The sequence below is a fragment of the Pelophylax lessonae genome (assembly GCF_965119305.1).
Source record: "Pelophylax lessonae genome assembly, chromosome: 1".
NCBI classification, from domain to species: domain Eukaryota; kingdom Metazoa; phylum Chordata; class Amphibia; order Anura; family Ranidae; genus Pelophylax; species Pelophylax lessonae.
Window position 1 is genome coordinate 344585007 of NC_138768.1, and position 12447 is coordinate 344597453.

The following is a 12447-nucleotide window of genomic DNA, read 5'->3' on the forward strand; positions in this document are numbered from 1 at the left end:
AATCTGTCCGCCGGCCGGGAAAGGAATTCGATCTTGTACCCCGATCGAATGATTTACTGAACCCACCTGTCCGATATCTGGAGCAGCCAAGGTTGGAGGAAACCGCACAAACGTCCCCCACCCCTGAAATGGGTGAGGGCGCCCCTTCAGGCAGAGGCGGACTGACCCGCCATTGCCTGACTTCTGCTTACCCGTCCAGGGCTTTTTCTGGCTGCCCTGGGCCTTGAAGGGCTTGCCCTTGGATTGGTTCCAAAAGGCACAAAAGGACCCCTGAGTGGATCTAGGCGCAGAACCCCGCTTGCCACGAAAGAACTTGTTCTTCAGGTTCTGGGGCAGCAAAGTGCTCTTGCCCCCCCGTGACGCCTTTCACCAGGGTATCCAACGCCTTGCCAAAAAGGCAAGAACCAGCATAGGGAAAATCAGCAACTGTTTTCCGCGAGGACTGGTCAGCCAACCAGCTCTTTAGCCATATCAGTCGCCGGTTAAGTACCGAGACACTAGAGAGGCGTGCTACTAAAAAGGAGCCTCATTTAAGTCCGCATCACACAGATACACGATTCCTTGGTGGATTTGATCCACCACTTCCAGCCAGGCAGGCCGAACATCAGACACGAGGTTGCTCCTAAGCACCTTAGTCCAATCAGCCACCGCCTGAGCCGCGAAAATGGGTCTGAGCAACGAACCCGCCACCGTATAGGAATGGCGGGCTAGAGACTCCAACCGCCGGTCCGTGGGATCCCGGAAAACCGGGGTATCCTCAGAAGGAACCAAGGTAGCCTTGTTTAACATGGCCACAGTGTGATCCACCTGTGGTGGCACACACCATTGTGATTCCGTAGCCGGTGCAAAAGGATAAAGCAATTTGAACCGACTAGGCACCAGGAATAGACGTTTTAACGTGCGCCACATTTCATTAACAGTGTAATGAAATTCAGCTGGGCAGGGCAAAAGCTGCGCCGACTTGCGGGTCCTGTGCGTCCCAAACGAGAACACCCGGAGGACTGGGCTCATCCTCCAAATGTAGTGTTTCCTTAACAGAAACAATTCATCCATGGTCGCCAGCTCTTCAGGCGACCCCGGGGAGGAGGTATCAACCCCCTCCACCTCTCCCTCCCCCTCAGACCCCAGCGGGTCTAAGGATGAGCGAGACCCTGAAAAGGGCACGTTCGCAGCAGCAGCCATATCACCATCTGAATCAGAGGAGCGAGACAATCTGGGCCTCTTTTTAGCAGCACGTTCAGCCATCAGCATTTCCATATTTGACACCAAATTCGCTACTACAGCGGCCAAATCAGGTCTCAAAGGGGCCACAGGAGAACTGGGGACCCCCACCAGCGCTGGGGGGAATCTGCTGTCCTGAGAATCCATTGCTCAAGGTTACAAAACAGTGCAAGAAGTTTGTACTGCCCCTTTAAGATCGCTGCGGAGTGCGCAGCCCACCGCTACAGTGACAAAGACCCCCAAACAGGAGAAGAAAAAAACTGAGCCAGAAGCGACAATACAGAAAGATATTGAGAGTGATAACCTGCAGAGCCCCGCAGAGTGTTTCCACCGATGTCCTGCTTCAGGAGGAAAAAGGAAGTGCTGCTAGAGTAGGCTGAACTTATAGGCTGCAAGACTTAGGGAAAATGGCTGCCCCATAGGATTGCATGGAAGGCGCCGCCAAAATGACCGCCGGTCATGCGGTCGGAACGATAGTTCTGCTACCGCAAAATGGCGGCAGATGGCACCAAAACAGCATGTAGTATTGCCCATAGAGAAGCGAAACATGCCTGCCCATACCTAAAATGGCGGACCACGCGGATTTACCCCACTGCGGCCGCCACACACACAGTCTGCACCCCCAACAAGCAGCGAAGTGACACAGGGAAGGGGACCCCCAAAACATACAGCACCGCATGCACAAGCACAAGCGATCCCCGCAGGGACCGCATCAGGGAGTCACAGGTGCAGACATGGGGGACACACAGCAACACAGACTGCCACCCCAGACAGAAGTACTTACCTGTATCAGATGGCGTGGGGTGCCTCTATGAATGGAAAGCCGCTGTCCTCATCTGACGGAGTGCCGTTAGCCAGGGACATGACACTGCAGCATCGCAGATGTGTCCTGTGAGGTAGCCACCTCACGGCTGCATCCCTGCTGCGAACAGGGATGGGTCGTTCATAGTGACAGGATGAACCACTGCTGAACGCTCGATGGTGGGCAGGGGGGTCCATCTGACCCTCTGCCCTGGAGAACCAGGGCGGTCAGTCCGAATCCCAGCACCGCATGATCCATCTTCTTCCGAAGAGTCGACTAAAAACTAAAAGCTGACAAAATAAACAGCTAGTAAAGTAAGAAAAAAACTGACATTTTCAAAGAAAATCAAATTAAAAAAGATTAGATAGGCTGAGACTGTAGCCCCAGCACAGGGAAGCCCAACTACTGACGCTAGGCAGAATGAAACCGAGTTGGGAGTGGTCACTGCAGGGGGGTATTGACCAGATGGGACAGCCCCCATTGAGTGTGTATATGCAAATGCCTTTGTTCTTTTGACCAAGTATTTATGCCTAGCTACTCCTGCGGAGTGGAAGTCAATACCCAACAGTGATGACTTGGAGGCGGTGGCGACTGTCGGAGGACGCAAGAGAAAAGCAGTGTGACTTTGAAAGTCGCTAAATCGCGATCCCACCGCTAACTTAGCAGTATACCTAGTCCCAAAGTCCCAATCCAATACAAGTTGATAGAGTGGGTGAAACCTACAGGGGACCCCAGAAAACGTTACCAGACCGCTCAGGAGACTGCCAGCACATTCTTGTGAAAGTAAAAAATATTTCTCCACAGGAAGTGACAGGCACAGCCTGTCAGATAGATTTTAATGTTACAAGACCGTACACAACTGCGATCATTTGAAATGCCTCAAATTAACCCCAAATAAAGTTCAGCTGTTCCATTAGGTCTTTCCCACCATTTTCTTAGTAGGGATCCTACAGCTTTAGAGAGAGATTGCATTGTTAAAAATGTATCATTCAGGAAAAGGGTACAAAATAATTTCCAAGGCATTAGATACACACACAAACACACACACACACACACACACACAGAAGACAGTCATCAAGTGGAAAAAATCTGGCACAACAGTGACATTACCAAGAACTGGATGTCCCTCCAAAATTGATGAAAAGAAAAAGAAAAAACTGGTCAGGGAGGTTGCCAAGAGGCCTACAGCAACATTAAAGGAGCTGCAGGAATATCTGGCAAGTACCGACTGTGTGGTATATGACAATTTCCTGCATTCTTTATATGTCTGGGCTATGGGGTAGAGTGGTAAGACAGAAGCTTTTTCTTAAGAAAAACATCAAAGCCTGTATACATTTTTCAAAAAACACATCTGAAGTCTCCCAAAAGCATGTGGGAAAAGGTGTTCTGGTTTGATGAACCCAAGGTTGAACTTTTTGGCCTCAATTCCAAAAGAGGTTTGGTGCAATCACCAGAAGAACACCATACCCACAGTAAGGCATGGTGGTGGCAGCATAATGCTTTGGGGCTATTTTTCTTCAGCTGGAACAGGGGCCTTAATCAAGGTACAGGAATTAGGACTAGTCTTTTTTTGGGATTCCTCAAAGGGGTAATGTACTGAGAAACGTTTGGGGACCACAAAGGGTATCTTTGGGTGCTCCTATTCCTTATAGGTAAACCTGTCAAAGGCAGCTAATGAAATCCCTCTGGTGTGCAAGGAGACTTATGCATACCAAATGACACAGCCATGTTCATGGCCACAACAACCCTATTCTCAATTTTTTAAAGTCTCACACACTGCAGTAATAAGTGCGTCAACTAGCTTTAGCTTTTTCCTCATTCGCTGCTGCGGCTGTGGAGGAATCATTCTCACTATTGGACAGATGTGAACATTATATTAAGCCCCCTGGATGGGCTGTGTCAACAGCGGCATCGGGCTCAGAATCAGATGACAGACTCAACAGGCGACACTTCCTCCTGGCCTTTGCCCAAACGCCACTCCCACCCAGAATACTGAGGACCGCCGTCAGCGCAACATATGAAGCTAAGGTTCCAAGGAACCTGCCACCTCCATGAGGGTGTCGGGGGGGGGGGGGGGGAGGGGGTGGGATGTGATCCTGAGGCTTCATAGGGAAAGGGAAAAAGGAAGACTGCAATAAAAAAAGTTTTTTTGGCACCACTAAAGAATCCTCCAATACTCAGGGTACCCATCGAGAGTGAGGTAACCCCCCCCCCCCAAGAACTCACCCTAACAGATGGAGGAGTGCCGCAATTCAGACATAGCAAGACCTGGGTGGGGGGGGGGGGGGACCCAAGAGGAATGCAACGGAGAAAACAATTGACCAAGAGATCCCAGTAAGGAGCCTAGATATTCACTCCTGACTAGACAGGAGGAAAAAAAAAAAATATATATACAAAACTGCTTACCTAGAGCAGAGGTGGGGGGGGGGGGGGTTTATATAGCAGCTGAGGACGGCTCACATGCCTAGCCATTTTTTTTTTTTTTTGTTCTGCCTAGTCCTACCCCCAGGAGGCGGCAATATAGCCCAGTAGTTATGATTAATGGAGCGCCGTGTCAGTCGAACGAAAGCGAAAACTGCCTTCCATTAAAAATTTTACACCTGCTTACCCAAATCTTCATAGCCGTTTAAACACACTGCTCGATTATGTCTGCCTTATTTCCTGGATAGATTTTAGGTCCTGACACAGGAAGGTTTACAAGCTGAGGGTAGATGCAGGGTGTGCGCCAATGACATCAGCTTGTCAACTCCATCCTGTGTCATGACCTAAAGCACAACCAGGGAGGAGCTGACCTCATGTACATTAACTGGGCGGTCAGCCCCGGCCAGGCAAAGTGACGTACCGGTACGTCACTAGCCTGGGAGCCAATAGCGGGCGCCGCCGGAGGCGCGCTCCCGCCTCGGCTCGTTCACGGACACCTCCGTGCGTGTGACCAGCAGGCCCGATGTCCGCCGGTCACTTGCGATCATCTGCTGTGAAGGGAGAAAGGCAGGTGGCTAGTGTAAACAAAGCCGCCTGTCATTCTTCCCTGTGTAAAAGCACTGATCCAACGGTCCTGCTATGTAGGACCATTGATCTGTGCCATTACACACACAGCCACATCCCTGCACAGTAAGAAGCACGCCCCTAGGGACACCTAGTCACTGCATCTCTAAGTTAACCCCTTCCCTGCCAGTGTCATTTTTACAGTAACAGTGCATATGTATAGCGCTGATTACTGTAGTAATGTCACTGGTACCCTCAAAAGTGTCAAAAATGTCAGTCAAGGGTCCGATCTGTCCGCCGCAAAAAAAAAAAAAAAAAAAAAAAAAAAAAAAAACCCCACACACCTTTCCCTTAGTTAGTAAACGCAATAACTTTTGCGCAAACCAATCAAAATATGCTTATTGTGATTTTTTTTTACCAAAAATATGTAGCAGAAAACAAATTGGCCAAAAATTTAACACTTTGATTTACGTTTTTTTGGGAATTTCATATAAAAAAAATGAAAAATGTTTGTCGCTTTTGATTATAGCGCATGGGAAAAAAAAAAAAAAAAAAAAAAAAAAAAAAAACACACCTTGTTACAGGATATGCCAGACGATAAGGGGAGTATACTTAAAATTGTCCAGAGGGATATTGAGGCAGGATAGTGAATGGTTCAGGTTATGGACCATCCCAAGCCATGATTACCATTCATGACCAACAGATATATCGTTAATACTAGTAGTCCTCCATAGGTCCTGCCAGATTACCCTTATCGTCTGGCATACCCTCTATCCTGTAACAAGGAGGATTTAAAGCAGTGGTTGAGTTAATGAGCTCCACTACCATTTCTTGGTTTCTGGAAATAAGATAAATCTACATAGAGGTATACATTATAGTAATGCCATAACGATACTGTGGAATAATACCACCCGATTGAGGAATGATCATAAATACTGTTCAACATTCACAGCCGTCACCATAAATATATACTGTGTCATAGGGACTTGGTCTTCCACCCTGCCAATATTATCCTTACACGCAGCGAGAAATATCGGTATTGCTCGGTCTCTGGCCCTGACGAAGCCTTATGCGAAACGCTTTGGCTCATTGGGACCTTCAAACCGAATGTCAGACTTATGTCCGACTTTTTTTCCCCATGATAGGGAACATATTTGTGCTGTTTTTAATTCATTGGTGAATATATGAGGGATTTCTTTCCTTTTGTATCCCTCATTTATACACATATTTTACATGTTATCAATAAACTGATTTATTTTTAGTTGTTTGTTTATTTGGTCTTCCTTCTCCCAATTGGCCTTGTAAACCCCTACTTTCTCTGCATCTGTTTTTGCTAATAATTTTGGGGCATGGGTCAACTTCCATGGTAATTTGCTTCATTTGTAGAAGGGTTGTCATACTGAGCCAACGCTTCAAAAAGGCAACGGTCCACCTACAGTGTCACTTATTCCTCTGGCTCTTTCTGGCTTAGGGCAAAATAAAAGACTAAATTGAGGAGTGGAAGTCAAAAGGGGCACAGCTGTGACCCCCTGCAATGGCCTCAAGAACAAATTCTGCCTATGAATCGGATAGTGGCAAAAAAACCAAAGTGTTTCTACAAGCCTTCCAGGACGGCAACACTTGAGATTAGAGGCTCCTCCCTACAGGAAACACAATCAGTTTACAGCTGCTTAAAATGCCCCACCCTTGCCCCTCAGTTGTAAAAAAAGTAATTGTCCCAACTGGTCCACAAGGGGTGGCTGTGCATCTATTCCCAGGAGGCTCCTGCTTGCTCAGCCCAGGTTGTCGCCAGGGCTCTGGTTGAATGTGCTTTCAACTTTGCTGGTAGAAGAATACCTGACATCTATGACACAGCAATGGCCTGTCAAATCCACCTAGAGGCTGAAGGCTTAGATGCTTGAAGTCCCTTCCCTGGTCCAGAGAGGATCAAAAGATTAGATTTCCTAAACTATTTGGTCCTCTAAATAGGCGAGGAGGCATCTCAACAATGAAATTCCCCCCCCCCCCCCCCTCAATCTTAGGGTTATCACAAAAGGATGGCAAGGTTATCTCTTGTGTCCTATCTACTTTGGGCAGATATAAAGGATCTGGCCTGAGGATAATCCTATCTGGGAAGCTGAGGAAAGAGCACGCATGTCCGTTGACTTGGCGCATGCTCAGAAATGCGTTGTGCGCCCACCAGCTTCCGGGTGACGCTGCCTTATTCTGTCATCTTCCCCTTTCGCATCACAGCTCCGCTCGGGACCCGGACAATCACAGGAGACAGCCGGCACCTCTCCTCCTGTGATGGACGGCTTACTTCGGTTTTGTCCTTGTCTGCACAGAGCGCTGTTCTGTGCTTTTTGTATTAATTTTCGGCATATTTGACCCGTTTTCGGACAAAAATTTTGGTTGCACCACAGAGCTTTTAAGGTCTCAAACCAAACCCTTAGTCACCATGGCGCAATCCAGAGGAGGTAGAGGCCCGGCCCACCCCCAGGTAGGAAAAGGCTAGTGGTGCACGGAAATTTTCGGGCAAAAATAGGCCTATCCAATTTCGTACGAAAATGGGTCAAAGGTGCCGAAATTAATGGCCGATGCAAGGAAGGGGGGGGCGCAGCACAGGTTTAAAAAATCCCACCTCTGGTCGGCGGCCTGCCTCTCATTGATGTCACTACGACTGTATGAACTCTCACACCGCTAATAGCTATAACCAAGTGAGCCTTTCACTTTCCTGTCAGGCGGGTATGTCCACTGACAGGGAAGTGAAGGGCTCACTCCCGCAGAGTTCGCATGACGATCTCCAGGTTTTCCGCTAGAGAAGGATACTCGCAGAAGAAGGTCATCCAAGTAGCCCAGTACCACGACCCCCAGTTGGTGTAACATAGCTAGCACTTTTGTGAAGACCCGCGAGACCAAATGGGAACACCACAAACTGATAATGCTCTTCTCCCACTGCAAAGAGGAGGAAGCATTGGTGACCGGCACATATCAGAATGTGAAGCCTTTCTATAAACATCCTTTAGGTTGATAGAGGCAAGAAGATCCGACGCAGAGATGCCACCACTGTGCATAAGGGTGATGGCGCACCTTAATGCAAAAGGAGCCCTGTCTGCAAGTCTTGAGAAGCCCGCTCTCGGGTTGCCTGACCAGGATTGTTCGGAGTGTCCTACTTCTGTAGGACACAACGGCTATGAAGATCAGGAGCTGTCCCAGTCAATGAACAAAAGAAAAAATAATGTTTTGCTGTGGGAGAAAAAAAAAAAAAAATCAATCAATACTGAGGGAGAAGGGGAAAGGTGGGGCTTTTTAAACAGCTGTAAACTGGCGTTTTCTGTAGGGAGGAGCCTCATCTCAGGTGTTGCTGTCCTGGAAGGTCAGAGGAGAAAAACCATTCTGAGATTGTGGCAGAGAAAAAAAAAAAAAAAAAAAAAAAAATCTTCCTTGGAATGAAAAGCAGAAGTTGGCATGACTGACCAAAAGGCCGCAGAGCCAGGGTGGGGGCAAACCAACAAATAGGTACTAGGGCCATGAACCAGCTGTACTACCACCCCCAAGGAAGCTTAAAGCTGAGCCTAAGCAAGAAAGCTAATCGGACCCTTCTTCCCCACACTTGTGATAAGCCATGCCTGTGAAGTTTACCTCAAAGCAGCATCCACAACCTACATAGCAAACGAGCAGGAGGAGGGTGCCAGAGTACAAAGCACTTGTAGGCTGCAGAAACCTAGGGATTTCGGAACAACCACTAAAATATGTGCTCATTAAAAAAGCGTTAAGGGAGGTTGCCAGTAAATAGGCCCATCTGCAAAGGGGAAAGACACAGGCAGAGTAACTCAATTGAGACAGCACAGGCACAGAAGGTGCTCAGGCTGTGCAAGGCACCCCCCCACCCCCCAGGGGGGATGCACATAGACACTAAAGCGCCACATCTAGGTGCAGGTGGAGTGCGAAAATGGTAAAAACATTTTTTTTTTTTTAATTTTAACCCTGACCATCCTAGTTTCTGAAGGGACCACCAGAAGGGTGGACAGCAGTACAAACCTAGTCAAAGAGGAAATCTACAAAAAGCACCCTAGACACAAAAAGCGCTTTAGGGCTGCAACTAACGATTATTTTAATAATCGATTAGTTGCCGATTATTTTTTCGATTAATCGATTAATCGGATAAAATCATAAAAAAACTCAATATGCCTTTTTTTCATTTATTTAAAATAATAATGAACAAACAGAGTGTTAGTGCCGGTTCACACTTGTGCGGTTTGCGAGATCGCATGTAATTCAGAGCGCACTGCTCCTAAATTACATGCGAGTTCAGCCATACACTTTGTATGGCTGAATTCGCAGCGCATCCGCAGCAAACTCGCACATGAGGCTTTTTTTTGAGCCGGAATCGGATCGCACAGTGGTTCACACTAGTGCGATCCGATTCTGTGCGAACTTGCAGATCGCACTGCAATATGCAATTGGGGGTGTCGTTAACTTTTAATTGACACCCCCTGCGTGTGAACTGCCAGAAGTGTGAACTGCCGGATGTGCGGATGCGATGCGGGAACACGCTGCATATTCGCAGCATTCCCGCATCGCACAAATGTGAACCGAGCCTAAGGCCATCGCATCTGCACATTTGGCAGTTCACACTGCCATATGTGATACGCAGGGGGTGTAAATTAAATGTTAACGACACCCCCAGTTGCGATCGCATATTGCAGTGCGATCTGCAAGTTCGCACAGAATCGGATCGCACAAGTGTGAACCACTGTGCGATCCGACTCTGAGGCGGCTCAAAAAAAGCCTCATGTGCGAGTTTGCTGCGGATGCGCTGCGAATTCAGCCATACAAAGTGTATAGTTGAACTCGCATCCGCACATGAGATCGCATGTAATTTAGGAGCAGTGCGCTCCGAATTACATGCGATCTCGCAAACCGCACAAGTGTGAACCGGCACTTATACCAAAACTTTTTTTTTTTTTTTTTTTTTTTAAATTAAGCTCCTATATACTGTAAATAATATAATAAACGCTTATCTAGATAAAAGTTAATATTCCTTATAAGGTGCAATATTATAATAGAAAAATAAGTGAATAAAAACGTCCATGTCAGCCATAGATATGAAATAGGGAGCATAGAAAGACCCCCATATGTGCTATATGGACGATTTTAATCACTTATTTTTCTATTATAATATTGCACTTTATAAGGAATATTTACTCTTTTATCTGGATAAGCTTTTATTCTATTTTTTGGCGGGCTGCTTTGTATGTACAGGCAGGGCTGCTGTTAGAAACCACGGGGCCCCGTACAGCCTACCTGACAGGGCCCTGCACTGCAAAACTCGCATAGTGCTTGTGGTGCCATTAATTGTTAATGGCACCCCAAAAACAGTTAGCAGAATGTGGCAAACTTAAAATTAGGATGCCTTAAAATGTTCTAGAGCTTCTATGGTGCATTTGTCAAATGTAGCGCTGTCCATTTAAATAAATAGCCTGCCTTATGTGTGAAAAACAAGCTTAAAAAAAAATTAGTGTAGGAACATGCATTCCCACTACGATGTGAATGGGACCTCAGGGGTGCCAAATAGAAATGTCTGGTCAGGTGTATTCACTGGCCCCTAGCTCCAGCACTGCAGTGGTGGCCAGTGTCTACCTGCAGCTGGCACATTTCCCCCCTTCTCTCAGCTTTCTGCAGCTACATTCCCACTTACACCCTTCCAGCAGAATGACTTCTTTATTCAGGCCCTACAACCACTGCAGGTTACAGTGTCTGCACACAGAGAACGGTGTGGAGGTTGGCAGAGCAGAGCTCAGGACTCAGGGAGGAGGTGGAGCAGGCAGAGAGTTTCCTATCTCCTCGATCTTTCTTCTTTGCAATAGATAACACTGCCGATTACAGGGGGAGGGGAGGGGGAGTTTCAGGACCTGGCCAGCAGTAACGATTTCATAGCAAATGCAGAGAGAGACTCTGCAGCTGTCCCTGACACACAGAAAGAAAGGGGGTTCCACAGCCTGGAGTCACAAGGCAGTACAGCCGACTCTCCTTTCCTGCAGATGCCCGGGCCCCTCTTCTGAAGTGACTGTTTCTTTTCTCCCTGACCTCGATATGACTCACTCCCTCACTGACGTCAGGAAATGGGCGGAGAGGAAAGGAGGAGGGAGGGGGGAGGTCACGGAAGCCGTGCTGTGAGAGAGAGAGACAGTGTGTGCACGCTGCAGCTTCACAGAGAAGACGGAGCTCGCTGACAGTCGGGGAAAGCAGCACAACTAATCGACGGAGCAACTAATCGATAATGACAATCGTTGACAACGATTGTAATTATCGATTATTATCGATTTCGTCGATTAGTTGTTTCAGCCCTAAAGCGCTTTAATTCTGCAAGCAGCATAACAATAGGCAGCAGCATAACAATAGGCAGCAGCATAACAATAGGCAGCAGCATAACAGTGTAAGTTAACCACCACCCCCCACCCTCCATAATCAGCATACCCCTGCAGTGCTCCTCAGGGGCCAGGCTAAACACCACGCAGACCACAACCCCGTAAAAGCACCCTGCAGCCAAGGGGAGCACAGCAGAATCCAGCTCAAAGCAAATTCACGAGACAGGCCCACATCCTCCACCAGGTGCAGTCTCTCCCCCCCCCCCCCCAAAAAAAGTTCTTATGAGGAGTCGATCCAAAAGCCAAAGTGGCCATCATACAGCCCATTGATAGAAATATCAACTTTGAAGAGCATTATCTACATAAGACAGAAAAAAAAAAAAAAAAACCTTCACAGAAGGTTAGCTTCTGAGTGGGGAGAAAAGGGTCATTACACCATAATGCTAGCTGGGAGGGAGAATGGTTATATAAAAAAAAAAAAAAAAAAAAAAAAAAAAAAAAAAAGGAAAAAACGTCCACCTCTCTCTCTCTCTTCCCCCCCCCCCCCCCCTCCGTGTCCAGTCACCTGAAGGTAGCTGCACAGTCAGAACATAAGAAAATTGACACTTGCACAGTCAGGGATTTTGTAGGGTTAGAAGCAGTCAGGGATTTTGTAGGGTTAGAATCACCAGGTGTATGACTAATTTTATACCAAGCAGGTGCTAATCCTCCATTTTATATGTAGGCTGAGACAGTCATCAACTGAAACTGTAGGAGGCTTAAAACTGGGCGAGGAAGACTGTTCTGTCACAGGTCATACACCATGGCAAGACTGAGCACAGTAACAAGACACGGTAGTTATACTATACTGCATCAACAAGGTTTTTCCCAGCCAAAGATTTCAAAGCAGACTGGGGTTTGAAGACATCGATTGCGATCGACCACTGGGGGGGGGGGGGGGGGGGGGGGGCCACGGGTGGATCGTGACCATGGCTCTCACCTCTCCAGCCTCCGCTGCTCTCCTGTTAAGGAGAGCGGCAGGAAGCTGGATGGAGAGCAGGGGAGGTACTGCTCACTGATTGGTTGCTAGGCGGTCACTACTGTAATGTT

At 47.6% G+C, this 12447-nt stretch overlaps 1 protein-coding gene across 1 annotated transcript in view; it reads right to left on the bottom strand.

Annotated features, from left to right (window-relative positions):
• Nucleotides 1–12447, bottom strand: part of HABP4 (hyaluronan binding protein 4) — a gene marked incomplete at its 3' end in the record, with an annotated part of 81867 nt that overhangs the window by 41390 nt on the left and 28030 nt on the right. The window lies entirely within an intron of this gene.